General features: G+C 43.1%; 1 long non-coding RNA gene across 1 annotated transcript; it reads left to right on the plus strand.

Annotated features, from left to right (window-relative positions):
• Positions 1-955: 955 nt before the first annotated feature.
• On the plus strand, positions 956-19224 carry LOC105490267 (uncharacterized). Its single transcript, XR_011615181.1, has 3 exons — positions 956-1435; positions 17032-17093; positions 18784-19224. It is a non-coding gene; the product is annotated as an uncharacterized lncRNA (long non-coding RNA).
• Positions 19225-21762: the final 2538 nt, after the last annotated feature.

Raw genomic sequence — 21762 nt, forward strand, 5'->3', positions numbered from 1 at the left:
TGACAATGTGCTAGCAGCCCTCACTCTCAGCGCCTCCTCCGCCTCCGGCCTTCGGCCTCCGCGTCCCCTCTGGCGGCGCCTGAGGAGCCTTCAGCCCACCACGGCACCGTGGGAGCCCCTCTCTTGGCTGACTGAGGCCAGAGCCTCCTCCCTCTGCTTGCGGGGAGGTGTGGAGGGAGAGGTGCCAGCGGGAACCCGGGCTGCGCTGGCGAGCAGGGAGCAGCCGGCCGGCACCGCCCGCCCAGGACAGTGAGGGGCTTAGCACCCGGGCCAGCAGCTGCGGAGGTTGCACCGGGTCCCCCAGCAGTGCTGGCCCGCCGGCGCCGCACTCAAATTCTCCTGGGCCTTAGCTGCCTCCCGGCCGCACAGGCCGCCAGACCTGCAGCCCGCCATGTCTGAGCTCCACCCCTGCGGGGGGCTCCTGCGCGGCCTGAGCCTGTCTGACGGGCGCCGCCCCCTGCTCCATGGCGCCTGGTCCCATCAACAGCCCAAGGGCTGAGGAGTGCAGGCGCGGCTCAGGACTGGCGGGCAGCTCTGCCTGCAGCCCAGGTGCAGGATCTACTGCATGAAGCCAGCTGGGCTCCTGAACTGGATGGGGACTTGGAGAACTTTTATATCTAGCGGGAGGATTGTATGTGCACCAATCAGCACTGTGTCTAGCTCAGGGTTTGTAAATACACCAATCAGCACTCTGTGTCTAGCTCAGGGTTTGTGAATCCACCAATTGGCACTCTGTATCTAGCTAACCTAGTGGAGACTTGGAGGACTAGCACTCTGTGACTCTGTGTCTAGCTCAAGGATTGTAAACCCACCAATCGGCACTCTGTTAAAAATGGACCAATCAACTCTCTGTAAAATGGACCAATCAGCAGGATGTGGGTGGGGCCAGATAAGGGAATAAGAGCAGGCTGCCAGCGCCAACCAGGGCAAGCCCCTGGGGCCCTCTTCCAAGCCGTGAAAGCCTTATTGTTTCACTCTGCGATAAATCTTGCTGGTGCTCATTCTTTGGGTCCACACTGCCTTTATGAGCTGTAAGAGGCACCCTGAAGGTCTGCAGTTTCATTCCTGAAGGGAGCGAGACCACGAACCCACTGGGAAGAAGGAACAACTCCAGATGTGGTGCTTTTAAGAGCTGTAACACTCACCAGAAGGTCTGCAGTTTTGCTCTTGACAGCGAGACCACAAAGCCACCAGAAGGAAGAAGCTCCAGACACATCTGAAAGTCTGAAGGAACAAACTCCAGACACACCATCTTTAAGAACTGTAACACTCACCCCGAGGGTCTGCGGTCTCATTCTTGAAGTCAGTGAGACCAAGAACTCACCAATTCTGGACACACTGAGAAACGGAGCTTGCAGTTAACTGAGATTGCGCCACTGCACTCCAGCCTGGGGACAAACTGAGATTCCATCTAAAAAACAAGTTCTTCATGGAGGTAAGCTGTACCACAGCTCTTACTAGCGTGGAATAGTCACCTGTTGTGATCTATTCCACTCTGGTAAACTAGAATGTGTGTATTTGTGAAATTCTAAATTCCACAAGGTCCATGTTTTATTACAATATATTCATTGTAAGGGAAGGACATCTGGAGAACACCTTCAAACCGTCACTCTGAAAAACCATTGAGTTACAAACAACCTTCCGACCAAAAGTAGATGCAATAAGGAAACAACAATGGCTCTCACAATTCCACTTGCTCGTCCCCTGAACTGTTATCTCACCTAATTTCTGGTCTCCAAAACAGGGCCAAGAAAAAGTGAGCAGTGGTTGTGCGAGCGCTCAAAGCACAACCGCTGAGGAATGAGTGCGCAAAGCATGGCCGGATGCGCAGAGAAGCCACCTGCAGGAGTTCCCTGGTCAGCTGGGCTAGTGAACACATTGGTGCTTAAGAGTGTTTAAAATTATCCTTAAATAATCTGTATAACCAAAACAAATGAAAAGCGTGTTCCTGCTACAGGATCAGTGTGGCTGTGTGTGTAGACATTTGAAATATGATATATCAGAGTTTGCGAGAGCAACAGAACAAATGGCAGATTGATTGATTGATTGGTGGTAAATAGATACATAGAGATTCAGTTTAAGGAATCGGTTCATGTGGTTATGCAGTTGTGGGAGATGGCAAGTCCGAAAACTGTGGAGGAAACCAGAAGGTTGGAAACTCAGGCTGGAGATGATGTTCCAGTCTTGAAGCAGAATTCATTCTCCTTCAGGAAACCTCAGTTTTTGCCATCCAGACCTTCAACTGGGTTGGGCATAGTGGTTTACACCTGTAATCCCAACACTTTGGGAGGTTGAAGTAGGAGGATCACTTGAAGCCAGGAGCTCGAGACCAGCCTGGACAACACAGTAAGATCCCCATCTCTACTAAATAAATAAATAAAATTTTAAAACATTAGCCAGGTGTGATGGTGCATCCCTGTAGTCCTAGCTACTCAGAAGACTGTGGCCGGAGGACCCCTTGACCCCAGAGCTCAAGGCTGCATCGAGCCATGATTACACCACTGCACTCCCGGCAACAGAGCAAGAGCCTGTCTCCATAAAATAAATTAAAGATCAACTGATTGGATGAAGCCCACCTACATTATTGAGGATAATCTTCTTTACTTACCTACCGTCAATGGTTGTAGATGTGGATCAAATCTATGAAATACCTTCACAGCAACTTCTAGACTAGTCTCTGACCAAACAACTGGGTGCCATAGCCTAGCCAAGTGGACACAGAAAATTTAACCATCACATAAGGGAAGAACCATTTTGTTTAAAAGGGATGTGGCCTGAGGAAATGGGATAGGGAGATCCCAGGGTGGGAGTGTGCCTGAGGTCAGCTTTTGCTGGAGAAGAGAGGAAGGGAAAAGAGACTTCCCAGGAAGTGCATGTGCTTCCTTAATAAAGAACACAAAGGTAGGAAGTCAATGGTGTAGAGCAGTTCCTCAGTAGCTAGATCAACAGGCATGTTTGGGGCATTTAATGGATATTTCTTTCCAATGGCCGTGCAAAGCATTGTCAGCCTGGAGCATTGATTCGTCCGCCATCCCATGTTGCATGTTTCACTCTGAGTCAAAAAGAAGACGACCTTCAAACTAAGTAACTATATCGTAACCTTTGTACTTCCCATAACGATGTTTGTTAAAACGGACTTCTAATTTCTCAGTCTCTTTAGTTTGTAATACGGGGAACATAACAGAGCACACTTGAGGAGCTGTTTTGTGTGACAGACGCCCAGGCTGAGATGCTTGGAAAGTGAGTGGGTGGTGGGCAGAATGGTGGGGAGATATGCAAATACATATATGCTTTAAAAAATATTGTGCGAGAAATTTCATTCAGTTTAGGCAAATTTAAATAGAAGCTACTGAAATATATATATTCCTAAAAAGAATAGCTGCATTATAGCAAGAATGCCTTTATTATCCCAAATTAGTTGCAAAAATCCCTTTCAAGACTTGACAGGAGGTACAAAAGAGATTTCTCACAGCATCACAGAGAAGAAAACCCCAGGATAGGAATATTCACACAATACAATTTTGTTTCATAACCATTCATACAGGCTTTTAATACCCAGCAATTACAGCAAAGAATAAGAAGAAAAAACGCTGCAAGAAACAAGAATGGAAGACTGGAGAGAATTCATACAAACATTGCAAACAAACAAAAAAAAAAGAATTCTAAAGTCCCTTAGGAATCCTAGGCAATTATGAGGTGGTATAAATAGGGTGAAATGAACTTTAGGGGATACCCCATCCTACATGGTTCAGTCGTATTTTAGAGCACATTTTTGTCCTTGGCTTTTCAGGCAACACTAAAATAACCCAAACTGGATGTGTGAAGCAAGGTGTAGCTGCCAAGTGGTCCACTAAGATGAAGAACGAAGGGGCTCGGCCTTCAAATATCTTAGAATCTAGTAAACATTCATTTATATGTTTATTCTGAGCAGTCTTGTAGCTTTTTTGAAGTCTTCTTTCTTGCCCAGAAAACTAAGTGCTTAAGAAAAGAAAAAAGAAAAAAAAAAAAAGGGAAGAAATGTCTTTACTAGACCCCTTCTAATCCTATTGCATTATAAAGACCAACCCCAAGGCCAGGTGTGGTGGCACATGCCTGTAATCTCAGCACTTTGGAAGGCCAAGGTGGGCAGATAACTTGAGGCCAAAAGTTCGAGACCTGCCTGGCCAACGTGGTGAAACCCTGTCTCTACTAAAAATACAAAAATTAGCCAGGCGTGGTATCACGTGCCTGTAGTCCCAGCTACTCTGGATAGTGAGGCAGAAGAATCACTTGAACCCAGGAGGCGGAGGTTGCAGTGAGTCAAGATTGTGCCACTGCACTTCAGCCTGGGCAACACAGTGATACTCCACCTCAAAATAAAAAAAAAAAAAAAAAAAAAAGAGAAAGCAAACCCATCACTAAAGATTGTCCAGTCCTACCTTAATACGAGCCTATTCAATCCACCTCAAAGCCACAGTGTCAGACACGTAGAAGACACTGTATCAGCCCATGAGGATTAAATAAAAAGAAAGTTGAACACATGTTGACCTCAGAGAGCTTACATTCTAGTGGAGGAGACAGACATGCACATAAACAATGTAAATAACAAAGCAAATCAAAGTGGGAAAGAAACTCAAAAGAGAGCGATTCACGCAAAGTTGGGAGCTAGAGAAGCTCTTCTGGAAAATAAAAAATTTTAAAAATACCAGCAACCTAACCCTGACTGAGATCCTACTAGGTATGCAGACATCATGCTGCCTGCCATTGATGTCAGGACTTAAAAGAGAAATTGAATTTCCAAAAAGAAGGTGTTTCAGGCAAAAAAACCAATTCCAACAAAGGTTGCACAGAGACAGAGAGTGAGGCAGGCAAGATGGTGTAAGGCGATTCCAGGCTCTCAAGTCAAACAGACTCCAATGCAGTCCATGCTAGGAGGGCTTCTTCTATACCCTCTCAGAACCTTTGTTTCCTCAATTGCAAAATGCAGATAATACCTAACAAATGGTGATGATTCAGTGAGGTGTTTGCAGATTGCTTTATGCTTAGTGTCTTATAAATGTTTGCTTATAAAGTTAATAAAAATAAATAAGCCATGCTACTATCTAACAAAATTTTTCTAATTAGGCAAATTGAATTCCTCTAACTTCATTTCATTTCTCATGTTCATTATTCAATGGACCTATTTATTCTCCATCTGCAATATTCAGATAACATGCTCATCGACATGATTACAGTTCACAGTTTTCCATATTTCACAGCCATTTCCCTCAGCCTCACTGTAAGTCTAGTGTACTAATGTGCCAATGTATGCACTAAATGCTCAAAAATATTTGCTAAATATCCCTGGTTTGTGCTGGGCAATTAGAAAAAGAACATAATTAGAAACTGCTAGCCACTTTGCTTTTTGTGGAAGTAAAAATCTCTCCATAAAAATTACTGAAATGCCATAGACAGAAATTTATGTGGGTGTTAATAAAGTCTCTGAAATATTAGACATGCCTCCTAGGCTAATGTCCAAACTTACACCAGAAAGACTGTCCTTTGAGAAGAAGAAGGCGCTATGGTTAAGCAGGTGTACATCACCAACTTCTCAGCTGCAGGAAGAAGTAACAAGTGCCGTTAGCAGGTGTGGCCAGTTCAACTCATTCCCTCATTGACACCTGGCTTCTGCAGGGTTTGCACCAAACCTGCATGAAAAGATATGCACTTTACTAAACTATTTACATGCTTGAAGACAGTTCTATCTCAATTATCCCATAAACAGGTTTTAAGATAATAAAAAGATATGGGACCTGATAACATGGAGGATATCCACTAGCCCAAAGCTCTTTTGTACATTTTTAAATTGTTTAAAAATTGTTTAAGTGCTGATTTAAAATAACAGCAACAACAACTACCTTTCCATCAGTGGATGTTGATACCACAGGTGGCTACATTTATCTTCTCTCTGAAACTCCTTTAACAGGCTCTGCCCATTTGACCCATTTCCCTGCTTATATCTAGCAGAAGTGGGAGGCTTAATACTCTGGTTTTCCCATATAAATTTACATTGATTTCTCTCCAACTATACAGAGTGAGAGGTGTGATGGGAATGAAATTGTATTTTCATGAAAGCAGTTGATACCTATTGTGCAATACTATGTTTGCCATTTTCAAATGCCATAGGCAGCTTAAAGAACGATGAAGAACTTCTTCATAAACATAGTAGGTGGCATCCACCTTCGAGACCTCATTTAAGTGACAGTAAAGAAATGAAGGCATTATAAAGCAGCACTGATACAGAAAAGGAGATGGAGGAGAGATTTCAGTGAATGATAGGACAGAAGATGAAACGGATGGGGCAGGAGAGAGAGAGCCATGAATTAGAGTAAACCATGCATTGTAGCCCAGGAGGGCAGTCTTCCAGGCAGAACTCCAGAGCTCAGAACCTAGAAACAGCAGGATCATGAAGGGTAGTGCCAAGGAAACAGTGAAATCAAATCAGGAAAGTAGACAGGGATGACAAGAGCTCTGGGGAGGAAGATGAGGAAATCACTGAAGGGCAGTATAAGAGTCAATTGCACATGCTTCAATATCCAAACAGGAAAATTCTGCAGGGGAAAGAAAAAAAAATCAGAACTTTATCCTAAGACATCTCACCACTGCAGAAGGAAGAACTATACATTCCAGTAGGAAGAAGTCCCCCAGTAAAAATGCTCTATCACCACTTATAATCCTGAAGTAAATCCCACCAGTTCACAAACTCCATTCACATTTACAAAGCTTACAGTCAGGTTTTAGTGCCTCGCCTTCAAATTAAAGGGGAGGCCATAGATCACTAGCATTTAAGTTTCCATCCTGAAAGCAAGACCAAAGTAAATAAATGAATGAATAAATAAATAAAACTAAAGAGTATTCATAAATAATTCTATGGCTCCAATTTATAGACTGATTAGAGAGATTATTGTATCCATAATGCAAGAACTGAATGTTATAAATGTTAAATTAGAGAAGGTAAAAAAATGAAACTTTAAGAAATCAAAAAACATGAAAAGTTAATAGAAGAATTGGAAAATAAATTGGAAAAACCTCCTAAAACCTCAAAATGAGAACTATAAAAGAGACAGTTTCAATAAAATATAGGGACACCACTGCACTCCAGCCTAAACTACAAAGCAAGATCTTGTCGAAAAGAAAAAAAAAAAAAGAATCATAGAGAATCAGTCCAAGAGGTCAAGATCCAATTGATAGGAGTTTATAAAAGAGATAGGAGAAAACAGAGGGAAGGAAATTATCAATGCATTCAAAAGAATTTTCCAGAAATAAAAGAAATCTCCAGATTTAAAGTGATTCTAGATGACTACAATGAAAAAGGACCCATACCTGTGCCTTACCTGTGTGCAACATTGTGAAATTTTGAATACCAAGAATGAAGAGGAAACTCTAAAAATCAAGGGCAGTATAAAATTTTTAAAAATCAGGGTGACCTTCTCATCAATAACAGTGGCATGATGCCAGAGACAGTGGGTAATATCTTCAAAACTCTGACCAAAAATTACTTTCAACTTAAAATTCTATTTATACCTATCGATCAAGAGTGAAAGTAAAATACAAACATCTTCAGAAATTGAAAGACTTTGAAAATTTCTTCCTACACTCACTGTATTAAGAAGTTATTTGGGTATACAAAGAATCAACCAAGAGGAAGGAAGACTCAGAATCAAGGAAGCAGTGAGACCAGACCAGGAAAGTAATAAAGAAAAGCCCCAGGAAAACAGCCATGCAGCACATCTACAGAGAAATAAGTCCAGATTGAAAAAGGAGAGGGAAGGACCCTTCATTTGGTATTGGGAGGTATCTCTGGAGAAAATTAGATTAAAAAGAAGATTCAACAGATTGGGAAAAGTTGGTAAAAACCGAAAATGTGATAAATACAAAAAGACAAGAAAAAAAGTAAAGCAATTATAAACTCCAGGAAAAACAAAAAGATGTACCAGGAAAGAAAGAATTTTATTTGGTTCTACAATTACTATTTACATAGCAACAATAACAAAATGATACATTAATATTCATCTTAGATACCCAACTTATAGAGGATGTATGGATGCAATATTTAGGGTTACAGAACATAATCAAAATGTTATTCATCTTATTATAAAAGAAAGAGATGATAGAAATCGGGAGGTAGAAGGGAAGAAAGAGAGCTGAAGGATAAGATGGGGTACAAACAGGGCCAGTTTTGGGGTGTGCAACCAGTGTATTCACACAGTGCCCCATGCTTACTTAGAAGGTCCCCATGCTTAGCTTAATTTTTTTGTCTCCATCTTGAAATTCATAATAATTTTTGAACAAGGGGTCCTACATTTTCATTTTCCACTGAGCACTAAAAATTCTGAAGCTGGTTCTGGGGCTGGGTGCAAACTTAGAAGCTGACATACTCTCAGTAGTTAATGTAATAAGAAATAAAAGTCTACTTATACTTTTTAAAGTTACAAAGCAATCCAACAATAAAGGTACATGGAATGTGGTATGACAATATTGAAATATTGAAAGAAACAGTGATGAGGATGTGTAGACTAATTAAATCCTCATTTATCCAATCACAATAAAGAAATAACAGTATAAATACAATAGTTAGAGGTTGACAATAACTAACAGAAGAAATGGTTAAAAGAGATCAAAGTAGTTGTCCCTGAAGAACGAGACTTGAAATGGGGAAGGATGAACCCAGGGACCACTGCTTCTTATCATACATCCTAATACACTTTGTTTTATTATTTTAACCTTGTACATACATTACTTTCATTTTAAAAATTAACTTTAAAAGGATAACAAAAAGTCATAACATAGCAAAGATATACCATAAACATATTCTATAAAATAATTCTACAAAGCAACAAATCATATACACAAATGTTCAAATTTACTTAATACAAATGTTATATGATTGATATCTTAAAACAGAAAGTGACAAGCACAGAACATGTATGACATAATTTCTGCCCTCCAGACATTTACTCATTTTATAAATCATGTTGTCTCTGTCAAGGTCAAGGCTAAATGGAGAAAGAAGAAATTATCAAAGCTGAGTAGCTTAACGGTGGTCACGTTTGCTTGAAAGGGCTATTTGTCTCATTTTTGAACAAAACATTGTTTTCAAATGCTAGACATTTGCAGATACCAGTACACTTTTCAGCAACTGGTCCTTAGTGTGGTAAAGGGCAAAAGAAGTAGAGCTCTTATCTCCTGAAAAATGAGGACTACTTGCTTACTAATCATTCTCAGTAACAAGGGATCAGTAGGAGGTTTGAGGAAATCAACTGGACTCTGACCAATCCGCTGCCTTCCATGGATTTTTTCCACTGCTTAATGCAGACACAAGAGTAACTCATTTTCAACAAGATTGAGGAATGATCGTCAGCAAAGAGGTTACAACTGCCAGTTTGCTGATGTAGACACAGTGCATGAAAGCAACGTGTTTGGAAGATGAGCTCTGGTAATGCTACCAATATCTCATGTCATGAACAGAAGCGATAGTGAGTACTGCACAATCATTTAGCCTTAGACACTTTTGCCTTACAGGAAAGAGTAATTGAGGCAATACCTATAGCCCTGCTAAATAAAATAATTACACAATTTAACCAAGTCTTAAAAGCTCTACAGTTTCCATCAAATCCTCCTCCCCAGCAAAAGTTTTAAGAAAGAACAAAGAAATCGTAGCATGATAACCATAGCCCTTTAGGTGCATAAATTGAAACTTCTCCTTTTCCAGATCTTACTTAGTGGCAATATTTTCATAAACTGTCTTAATGCCAACACGCTCAAATTCCCTTGATGTGAAAGAATTATCACTACTAATCACATGATAATCTTTCAGTGTTATTTTAATCTACCTGATCTCATATCCAAATAATGATAGAGTGATAGAACGTTGAGAAGGTCTACAATTGAGCCATTCTTCATGAACAAGGGATATGAAAAAGTGAAAATTCTAAAGCAAATGGTTGGCCAGACTTTTATGGCCTTTGAAATTTTGAAGTCCTGCCACGTTCTTCAGTGTAAAGGGAATTTTTTTTTTTTTTTTTTTTTTGAGGACATACGTTTGAGGAAAGCCCGTGGTGAGAGATTGTCTAGTGATCCCTGATGAAGTCCATCCCATCCCACCTAAATGACAGTGTTTCCTGGGGAAAAATAAAGGGCCTGTCCTCTCAGGTAGCATCTCAGGAGGAGGTGGACCCTAACCTAAGAGATCAACCACCTAAGTGGCACTACACAGCCTGACAACAGATGCCCACAGCACTGGGAGGAAGAAAACAAGCCGTGTAGTAGGAAACAATGTGGCACAAAGCAAGTTGGAAGAGATGCAGGCACTGATTCTCTCCCCTGGAGCTGAAAGAAGGGGGAGTTATTGGCCAGGCAGTAGGAAGGGGCCACCAAAATAAAGGAAGAACCAAAATACAGAAAGATGTGGCAGGACAAAGAGAGAGTACGTGGCTGGTCAGCAAAGGTAGCAGTGCATGATGACTGCCTGGAGAAGGGAATCTGGGAGCCCTGCCTCAGGAGCATTGAGGCAAACACGGTCATTATAGACACAAAAATAGTTCCAGCCAGCCGACTCTAGAAGGAAAGCATGGGACATGGGAGAATAGAAGAAATGAATTGAGATGGGAATATGACTTCCCTTTTTAACTTAACCCCCATCTTAGTAACTTCTTTCACCAACTGTGACAATATTAATAACTTCTTTTTCTTTTAACTTTTCGTTATTGAATACAGCCATCACCGCATAACCCTGTTTTGGTCAACCCCAGACCACATATGTAACTGATCCCATAAGATTCTAGTGTTGTATTTTCACTGTACCTTTCCTATATTTAAATACACCAATACTGACCATCATGTTACAATTGCCTACAGTATTCAGTACAGCAATGTGCTGTATCGGCTTACAGTCTAGGAGCAGTAGGCTAGACAACACAGCAGAAGGGTACAGCAGGCTGTACCATCTAGGTTTGTGTAAGTATAGTCTGTGATGTTTGCACAACTACAATATCGCCTAATGATGAACTTCTCAGAACAGATCTCTGTCATTAAGTGACACATGGCTATAATTTCTTAGGAGTTGCCATAATAGTACAAAGAACTCATGTATTCTTTATTCAGATTTTCAGTTTTAACACTCTGCCACATTTGTTTTCATATTCCTTGTCTATATATAATACATTTTATGTATTCTACATATTTTATGTTACCTTTTATGTAATATATAATTCTATTTTTTCTAAACCCTTTGAGAATTAGCTGATGATCTCCTGCCTCTTCACCAGAAAATCCTTCAGCATGCATTTTCCAAAGACAAGAACATTCTCTTCCATTATTATAACATTAAAAATTCAGAAAAGTTAACTTTGATTAAATAGGATTATCTAATCTACAACCTCTATTCAGATTCCACAATTTGTTCCAATAATGTCTTGTATTCCTGTTTTCCCTATGAGTCAGAATTCAATCTAGGATATGCATTGTAGCTAGTTGTCATGTCTCTTTAGTTTTTTTTATTCTGGAACGATTGCTCCAGTTTTCCTCATTTTTCATGATACTTATACTTTTGAATATTTCAGGCCAGTTATCTCTCAATTTGAATTAGAGTCAGGCTATGCATTTCAAGCAGAAATGCTGCAAAAGAGATGTTTTAAGTTCATCGCAAAGGGGTTACATGATGTTAGTTTGCAACATCCTCACTGGTGATGCAAACCTTGATTCCTTGGCTAATACGGGTTCCCATAGGTTCTTCATCATAAAGTTACCATTTTTACCTTTGTAATTACCAAGGAATCTGTAGGGAAGACTTTGAGACAGTGTAAATATTCTGTTTCTCTCCAAACTTTGATCCAATAGTTCAAGCACTCACTGATGATTCTGGCCTGAATCCTTCTTGACTCTGATGGTTGCAAAATGGGGAATTTTTTGCTGTACTGTTCTTTGCAGAGATTCGATTAGCTGCTTCTTTTATCATGTGGTATTTAACTTTAGGGCTCTTTCCCTTCCTCTCTGTGGATTTGTTTATCATCACTGTGGACTCAGGTGTTCCTACACAGTCCTGCGAGTTGCAATTCATTACTGAATTTCTTCCTTTGAATCCTCAGATTGTCCCTCATGGCCTGTGGGAGCTCCCTCAAGTCTTTCCTTTTGTCCTTGGTGGTGTCCCCACCATTCTGCAAGCACTTTCTTACTTTCTGACATAACAGGATGTCCCAGACTCATCTTGCACGTTCTGAATCAGCCACTTCTCCAACCAGTGTTGATTTGTTTTAATGGGGCATAATATCTAGAAACCAAGATCTAAGCACAGAGTGTGCTACAGGCAGTTTCCTACCAGGAAGCATCCAAGGTCAGTCTAGAATTTTTTTGTTTTATTTTTATTTTTTGAAGCTTTGCAGAAAGAGTTTCTATTTAGTCATATGGTATTGAGAAAATCCAGAGAATATGATATCCATGTTGCCCCTATTTTATTTTCAAATAAACCTTGTTGTGATTGTTGTGGTTGAGGTTACGGCGGTTGCTGTCCTAACATCCTGGCGTTGTCCGCGGAATCATGCTGCAACTCCAGCTGCAGTTGGCCACTTCTCTGACCAGTCATTTAGTGTCTACATTTGTCAACAGGTAGAAACTAAGCCAAATTAGCTCCTCCTGTACTTCTACCTTTTAGCAAGAATATCATCACTAAACAAAGGCAGCTATACCTGTCCTCTAGCAAGTATTCATGGAATCATAGAATCCACCAGCAGCTGGGTAACTCAGGATGCTAAAAAGCACTTCCTCAGCACACCAGCAAGGCTGCTATTTGAACCAGTGTTTCAATTCATGTCCTCTAAAAACTGATTTCAAACTGTTCACAGATGCTTTTCAAGCTTTTTGATGTCAACCTTCAAATACAGCTGAATTCCACTTCATGCTTTCACTGACTGGACTGTGCCACACAAACCTAAATGTTCAGTGACATGTTATTTTAGCATACTTCAGCAAAAATAATTTGGGGAAAACAAAATAAGCAAAATCTCATGAGAGGAGCTACAATTGTTTCAGGCCAGCTTCAAAGTTGGAAGTGTTAGGATTAATCTACATTTCAACAGCTAGGGGGCATGGATTTTAAAAAATATTTATTCTACACAGTAATTTTTACAAGCATTGTAAAAATTATGCTTATTTATCTCCTTCCACTTAAATTTTTAATCTCCCAATTTAAGGAGGTAATTGGAGCTTCAGAGAGGATTGAATGGGAAATGGTTTCAGTAAGATCCCTTCTCAGATATCCTAATTAAGTAGAAATTGATTAAATAGAAACTAAAACAAATATTTTCAACTTAAGATAATATAAGACATTATCTGTATTATATCCATAAAAATATTTTCTGTCCAGGCACGATGGCTCACACCTGTAATCCCAGCACTTTGGGAGGCTGAGGCGGGTGGATCATGAGGTCAGGAGCTCAAGACCATCCTGGCTAACACGGTGAAACCTCATCTCTACTAAAAACACAAAAAAATTAGCTGGGTGCAGTGGGGGGCACCTTTAGTCCCAGCTATTCGGGAGGCTGAGGCAAGAGAATGGCATGAACCCAGGAGGCAGAGCTTGTAGTGAGCCAAGATCGAGCCACTGCACTCCAGCCTAGGCAACAGAGCGAGACTCCGTCTCAAAAAAAAAAAGAAAAAAATTTCTACCAGTATGTTAATAGTTTTTATTCACTGAAGGATGAGCTTATCTTCATGTTCTCATAATCATGACCTTGAAATAAACATATACTAAGCATTTGAGAAGTGAGGCAATTAATAGGAGTTGACTTTAATCATAATTGTACTAAATTAATCAGACACACTCTACTAGATTCAGTAATAAACACAATCCCTCCACTCAGATGGAATGGTTGCATGCAGCGCATGCACGTCAGCAAATATTTATGGAGTGCCTGCTATCTGTAGCCTTATAAACCCTGTATAAGGTGGTAGGTTCATTGACATGTTAATGTTGAACAACACTTTTCTACAACACTCACTGCTAGTGGCCAGAGGACATGCTACCTTCTCCAATTACTACGGCAAGTAATGACTTCCCCCTTGGGACACCCTGCACTTTCACCCAACACGTATGTGGCACTGACCTTTTCCTGCTTTGCATACTAGTGAAGAGTGGTCTGTCTCTTCTCTCCTTGCTAGATTATAAGCATCTGATACCTTTCTTTTTTTTTCATCCAGAGTCTAGAACTTCACCTTAATAAAAATTTGGTTAACTAATGAACTAATTAATTGATTTTTGAGGTAATCATTTGGAAAGCTAGGCCAAGTAATTCGAAATAGCAAGTGCTAATATCTCCATTAATCATCCCAATATCTCTTGAGGTCAAACTACCTCACTTTCTCTACCCTCTTAAACACACGATATCCACACACTCCCAACCTTACCACCGACACCAATAACATTTTTTAAGTGCATATCAGAGCAAAGTGACTACAGCTGGATGATCATTTCAGCAGCAACTGTCATGATGGTAGATGCGCTCCATGCACTTAGCACAGGCCCAGGCAACACTGAGAACACAAAGCCTATTCTTAGTATCAATTGGCTTCTGCCTTCACCACTCCCCTCCACACCTGCCAAGTGACCTGGCCTAAGCTACTCATCATTTCATTTTAGATTGACAGATGAAGAAACTATGCCCCAGTTTAACTTGAGATACTCGGGATAACCTGAGTTCCTACAGATAAAGCACCTGGCCACGGTGAACACATCATTAAGTGATGACTCTTGTTACATTTTAAGTCTAAACTCTTGTAACCTACTCCCACATAATCAGAACCCAGATGAAGCTCCCATCTACTTAATGTCCTTAACCGTAACTCCAACCAAGCCCTTTTGCCAGAGTGCCTGTCAACTTGATGTATTAAAATATATTGGGCCGGGCGCGGTGGCTCAAGCCTGTAATCCCAGCACTTTGGGAGGCCGAGACGGGTGGATCACGAGGTCAGGAGATCGAGACCATCCTGGCGAACACAGTGAAACCCCGTCTCTAGTAAAAAATACAAAAAAATAAACTAGCCTGGCGAGGTGGCGGGTGCCTGTAGTCCCAGCTACTCGGGAGGCTGAGGCAGGAGAATGGCGTGAACCCGGGAGGCGGAGCTTGCAGTGAGCTGAGATCCGGCCACTGCACTCCAGCCTGGGCGACAGAGCCAGACTCCATCTCAAAAAAAAAAAATAAATAAATAAATAAAATAAAATAAAATAAAATAAAATATATTCATCAGATCAACAAACACGTACTGAGCACTTACTATGTGGCAGGCCTTGTGCTAGGCACTGAGCAAACAATGCTGATGAGATCCACACAGTGCCTGCTGTGGCTCTTCCCAAGCCTCAGAGCCCAGGAACCTAAGAGCCTCTGGAGCTCCTAGGTTAGGAAAGGTTACAGACTGTCAACCTTAAAAAAGACACTAGAGAAAATTATCTGTAGGTGTGTTGAAGTTAGTCTGGAATAGCAGTAAGGATTATAATCCGGAATGCATGGAATGGCAAGCTACAGTGCACTCAGTGAGGGAAAGGTGAGGGGGGATTTTATTAGCAAACCGAGATTGACATGAACTTCTTAGAAACAGAGTTTGTTGGTTCCAGAGGTTCAAAGTCAGAGTTGCTTTCAGTTCATTGGTGGAGATGCCATCAGTGGGCAAGTGTTCTTCCAAGAACATCTTATCTGAATTACTGTAGTCCTAAACAATGCCTAGTGATAAACCTTATCAGAACAGGGGATGCATAAAGGACATGAAAGGATTTTAGAAAGTCCTCGGAAGCAGTTCTCATCTCAGACATGTCAGCCTGAGCCTCCTCTCCTGTGGGCCTTTCTGGCCCTCTTCTGTCCGGGGATGGCAAAGGCGATTTCATTTTGGTGTCTGCAACTTTCACAGGACGAAAGACCCTGCAGTGTGAGGAGTGCAGTGAGAGGCTGTTGTTGGAGGGCCCAGGAAAGGACCTGGAGGAAGAGCAATAGGCACCAAAGGATGGGTGGGAATCAGACAGTTACAAAGTGGAAAGTCTGTTCCCAGAAGATGGAACAGTATATGCGAAGACCCAAAGCGTAGGCGGATGACTGTGCGTGGGAATTCATACACATATGGAATACATGATGGAAAGTGGCTAGAGAGGGAAGGCAGCAGAAAGCACAGCATGTGGTGAGCAGCCTCGTACATTTCATGAACGTGTTTGAACCTGGAGATACCTACCATTCAGGGTGGTGAAACAGGGGCATGAGGAATACGATCAGATGGGAACCATCCCTCAGGCCGCAAGGGTAGAATGGAGGTTTCAGATGAGCCAAGCAGGGCAGGAGGATTAGATGGCTACTGCAATGAGCCGGGCAGGAGCAAAGGGCGGCTCCAAGGCATAGCGGCAGTGGGAGGGAGAATGGCCATAGATGGCACTGACAGATACTAAGGAGGAAAAATCGTGGGTTTTTACATATAAAGATGTAGAAGAGGAAGGTGTTAAGGATAACTCCCAGATTTCTGACTTGAGAAACTGGATGAATTTTTTTAGATGGAGATAACAAGAAAAAGAGCAAATTTGGTGGAAAAGTTCCCAAGTTCTGCTTTGGACCTGGGGATGCGGAGGTGCCGGTAGGACGCTCGAGTGTACATAAGGGCTAGATAGCTGAGAAGGTCAGTGTAGCACTTGGAAGCCAGGCCTGGATGAAGGATTACGTTTGGTGTGCTAGCGCATCGCTAGTACCAGGCTCGTGGCAGGAAGAAGGGCACAGGGAAGGCACAAGGAGTGAGGAGAGGGCCCCGACCAGGGTCTGTGGTACATTAATGGAAAGATGGCCCGGTTCCATCTTGAGTAAGTGTGCACCTGGGACATTAGCAAAACAGGAACAAAAAGAAAAGCTTGGGAAAGAATTTCATGTTTTCTATTTCAAAAAATACAAGAAATGATTTTCCCTTGTGGGGAAAGCCAGCACACAGTTAAGCCGTCATTATGTTCATTTTTCAGGTTAGAACTAAGTTGAATTTTATTTTCTTATGGCCAAGGAAGAAGAGCAGCTAATGCTGTCCACAGTTAAGGCTCCTGGAGGTCCCAGTCCAATCCTGATGTAAGTATCACCATGGGCTCAAACCTTCAGATGAGGTGAGCTTGTGGGGGTGGGGTGCTGGGGCAGGCTGTGGTACAGGGAGGGTTAAGAAGGGCCCCCCACCCAGGCCTTCAGGATCCTGCAAGTAATCCTGCAAGAATCCTACTTGGTGAACTCATTAATTCATGGTATGCGGCCTGGGTGCTAATATGTTAATGCATTCCTCTTTTAAGTTGACTTTTTGCATTTTAAAGGAGAGGCCTTGGAGTCCAAGCCCAAACTGAAATGTAGAAATCTCTCCATCTAAACTTCAGATTCAGAGGTAAATCTTTAAGGAGAGAGGCCTATTTCTCTGTCAGGGGGCTGCCTCTGAATCACACTACTTAGGTGGCCCAGCTCCTCCGCCTGCTCGTGTGGACACAGCCCTGGGGTGCTCATCGTTTCTCAGCTCTCTCTACAGCCGAGGCCCAGATGGTGTTCAAACCTCACCCCACCACCGAGTCCCAAAACCACGTCTGGCTCTTGAGATTCCAGCCATTTATAAAACTTCCGAAACGTCAAAGTTGGCCCATTTCCGTGTAACTTTAAGATTTGTACTCAAGGAACAGGCCCCTGTTGCTGAAGTCCTGGTGTTGGCCGGAGAATGCCCCCAGGCCCACCAGCCGCCCTCCCATAACTGTGTTCCCACAGGGACCCTTGTAAACATTCTGTCCTCCACACGTGTAAATATTCTCAAGGTGTCTTAAAGAAACTGAACCGCGTCCAGTTCAGCATGTTATTAATAGCTGTTGATGATTTTCTCCCAAGTTCTCCTGTACAAAGAGGGAGGTGCGGTGGAGAATTCTGTTTACTCGCATAGCGAGAGTTACTGCTTAACCAAGCCGTGCTCAGCATGTTTGATAAGAGACCAGAAAGTAAGAAATGGTATTTTTTTCCTTTGGAAGTTAGCAATTAACTTATGAAAAGCATGGAGATGGGCCAGACTGATTCGCAAAGGTTCTAGAAGGTAGTATTCACCTGATACTCACTCCATGTCAGCAACTTGCTGTGTTTTAAACACAAAGACAGAGGAAACCTTACCGAAATAATTTCAGGATGGGCTGCAGATCGACTCAAGTAAAGACCAGTTCAGTTGTTGGAATGAAAGAGCACGTGGAAACCCCGAGTAAACTGGCAATAATTCCCTCACTGTGCTCGGCACACCTAAAGGCCGCCTTCTTGTTCTGCATTAACAACTACTGCTTGACCAAATTTAAGCCAGGCTCCCGAACTCTGCCCAGCAAGGTCCATCTGTGCACTTCCTTGCAGAATCCAGTTTTAGCAAGAACCCTACTAAGGCAGTTTAGCCAAAACCCCTTGCCTTCTATACCTAATCAGGTTGCTCAGCCCTCACCATCTCCCACGTGATGTCTGGTCACTTGGCCTGTCTTCGGCAAGAATCCTGTGAGGTCAGTTTAGCCAGAATGCCCCTCACCCCTGACGGTTCCTCCTCCTGATTTTCCATCCACCAAACCCTCCCTGCTGCTTATCTGTGAATCCCTGCTAGCCCGTGCGGTATCCCTGCTAGCCCGTGCGGTATTCCTGCTAGCCCGTGCGGTATTCCTGCTAGCCCATGCGGTATCCCTGCTAGCCCGTGCGGTATCCCTGCTAGCCCGTGCGGTATTCGGAGTGGAGCCCAGTTTTACACAGAGGTCTCTTTTTCTGTTTGCAGCAACGCTGAATAAACTGTTTTTACCCCATTAACTGCTGTCCGGCTCTGCTCCTGCCTTGGCCCTCCCCACTGCCTGACGTGGAGGTCTACAGAGAAACTCACAATAAACCGAGGCACGACCAGCTACCAAAGGAACGTGGGGGGAGGAAGGCCCACTCTGGCTGTTCCAACCTTTGTTTGTTCTTCCTATGAGAAACCGGGGACCTCAATGCAAGGACATTCTCTTTAAAGCTTCCCTCTGGGGATGTACAAGGAAACAGTTTCCTGGTATTTTTCTTCTAAGCTACTTTGGAGGTCTGAACTTGAGGTACTATGATGTCAGGTGACATAATACCCGAAAGAGCAATAGACGCGGGATAGATGGTTATAACCATACCTCTCAAAGGTCTACACGTTCACTCACTACTAAGCACATCCTGTGGAAAACGCCAAGAATACATTTTAAGAAACAAAGCCAATGGCCAGTTGTGCAAAATGTGTTCCCTGGCACTTGCTGGCACTGTGCTGGCATATGCTTTTGGGGGGGTGTGTCTTCAGGGGGCTATGAACTGTTCTTGGCATGCAGCATTGCAAGCTGGACTCTGTTTCAAATACTCCTTGTATATTTTTCTTTCCTCCCAGGTTTAAAATTGCTTTTTAAAATCTGTTATGTTATCAGAGGGAGTTGTGAACTCTTAAAATGTCACCATCATCTCTCGATCTATTTTCTCTCTGTTAAGTACTAGACCTTAATACATAACGTATTCATTGAGAAAACCGCTCCATCAACCTGCTTATGGGCCTCTGTTACAGCATTTGTGTTTCTCTGTTTATCTAGGTGTGTTTCTTTGTTTCCACGTTTGTGAAAAGAGGGATTTTTTAAAGGGAGTTTTAGCAACTTGGTGTGAAGTCTGGGAAAGTCCCCCACTCCAACCTAGAATACTGTCAATGTGCTATGGATAAGAATTCATAAATTCATAAAAAGCCAGATGAAGACAGAATTGTGATGTCAATGTATAACCAGCTCTGCTGATCTGACTGCTAAGACTGCTAAGCACCTAGTACCTAGGTCACTCCCCTTTGTGTGTCCTCATCCTCTCTCTCCTCCTTCTCCCGCTTCTCCTCCTTCTCTCCAGTGTGATCTGAGGAGAAACTACAATATTTGAGAATAGGAAGAAGACATATTTGTGGAATTTATTTTGAAAATTCAACCAGCCAGTCTTCTACACGAAGGACACACACACACTTCAACTTCCAGGCTCAGCAGCCCCCAAGTTTCCCTAAGCTTCTCTGGCCAGGGAGATTCACCAGCACACTCGGGCTGGCACTGATTCCTATGGTTTCCAAGGTCCCAATCCACTGTGTCATTCCCAGCTGCACTCACCCTGGCTCGAGACAGTGCCTTCTGCCTTGGGCCAGAGGTCTAAGTTGATTTCCAGCGCTAAAGCCTGGCTTGCATTTTTCTACCAAATATATCATTCTTGTCTCTTTTTGTCTGAGTTTTTGGGTTACATAGTCACATCTACAATTTTAGTCAACTTCCTGTCTGTCAGTGTTCCTCTGTGGCTTCCTTGATATAAATGGGTACATAAAATCACAATGCACTCACAAATACAACCTGGGCTTCCCAGGCCAGCCCAGCCCAGCCCACAGGCAAGTCTGGGGTCTCTGGATGGTCAGACACAGACATTCTCAACCTCTGCCCACACTCACCATCCCAGGACCCCCAATTTCTCTTCCAATTTGCCCCCTTTCAAAACGTGTCAATTCCTCCTCAATGACCCCGCGGTATCTACCTTTCCGTGAGATCTGCTGAGGGCTCTGGAGCCCACAGAGCAGCCGGTGCCACGGGAGCTAGGAAGGCACTGCCCTGCTGGGACACTGCAAGCATAATAGTTTCGTTGCCCAACGTGCACAGCAAGTCAATGTGCCCAGACACCAGGTCGCAGCAAACAACAGGTTTAATCGTAGGGTCACTGAACAAGGGAATGAGAAGGAACGTCAAATCCATCTCCCCGAGGAATTTGGGGTTAGGGTTTTTATGGATTTTGGATGGGACCAAAGTGTGGACGTTCTTGACTGGTCGAAGAGTGCAGAGTGAGGTCAGGGGGCAGGGAGAGAGGAAGGCATTGTATTCTCATGCTGATCCCACTCCCCGTGGAGGTCCTCAAATTGGTTTCTGGAAATAGGGGTCTGAAAACCCTCTTAAGCGATCCTTAAACAAAAGCCTTATGATTCCAGCGTCAGAGCTGCTGTCTGAAGGAACAATGGGAACACAAATGATCAGACTTGTGGACACAAGGAAGTGGGCCACGGTGCAGCCTGGCTTATGCTGAATTATAACTCTGTTTCCATCCGGACAGAACCCAGCGTGCTGTTCTTGTCAACCCTGTAGAGGCGGTTTCAGCACCACAGACCTCACCATGGGAGAGATGGGCCTGCTGCGTGTACAAAAGCTGTCCCTTGTGAGGGCAGTGAAGTCCCCATCAAGGGGTCACCCTCCATGACTACCAAGCTGCTGGGATCCATTATCTCTTATGTCAGGAGAAGCCCCCGGACCTGCTGGCAGGGAATAAAGGCACACTCTGCTCCCTGACCCCCCCACCATCACCTAGGGGACAGGCTGGTGCACACTAGGAATAACACACCCCTGCATGGATGTGAAGTCAGCTTCCCTTCCACAGCAGCACACATGCTTTCCACATGTCCTCTGGAAAACAGCTCCCAGCAGACCCACCACAGCCCCCACAGGCCAGCCCAGCCACACCCGAGTCCCTGAGTGAACGATGTGCTCCAACGGCGATCCTTGCCACACATGAAATACGGTGTCCTGCATGCCCTGTCTCGGAGGTGGGAGCAAGCTCTGGATCCTCCCGTGTTTTCATGTCTGTCTGTTGTTGGTGAAGGAAAGCAAACTCTGTAAAATATCTAAAGAGGTTTATTCAGAGCCAGTATGAGTGACCATGGCCCAGGGAGCAGTCTCAAGAGGTCCTGAGAAAC

This window comes from Macaca nemestrina, chromosome 16 (genome assembly GCF_043159975.1).
Source record: "Macaca nemestrina isolate mMacNem1 chromosome 16, mMacNem.hap1, whole genome shotgun sequence".
NCBI classification, from domain to species: Eukaryota; Metazoa; Chordata; class Mammalia; order Primates; family Cercopithecidae; genus Macaca; species Macaca nemestrina.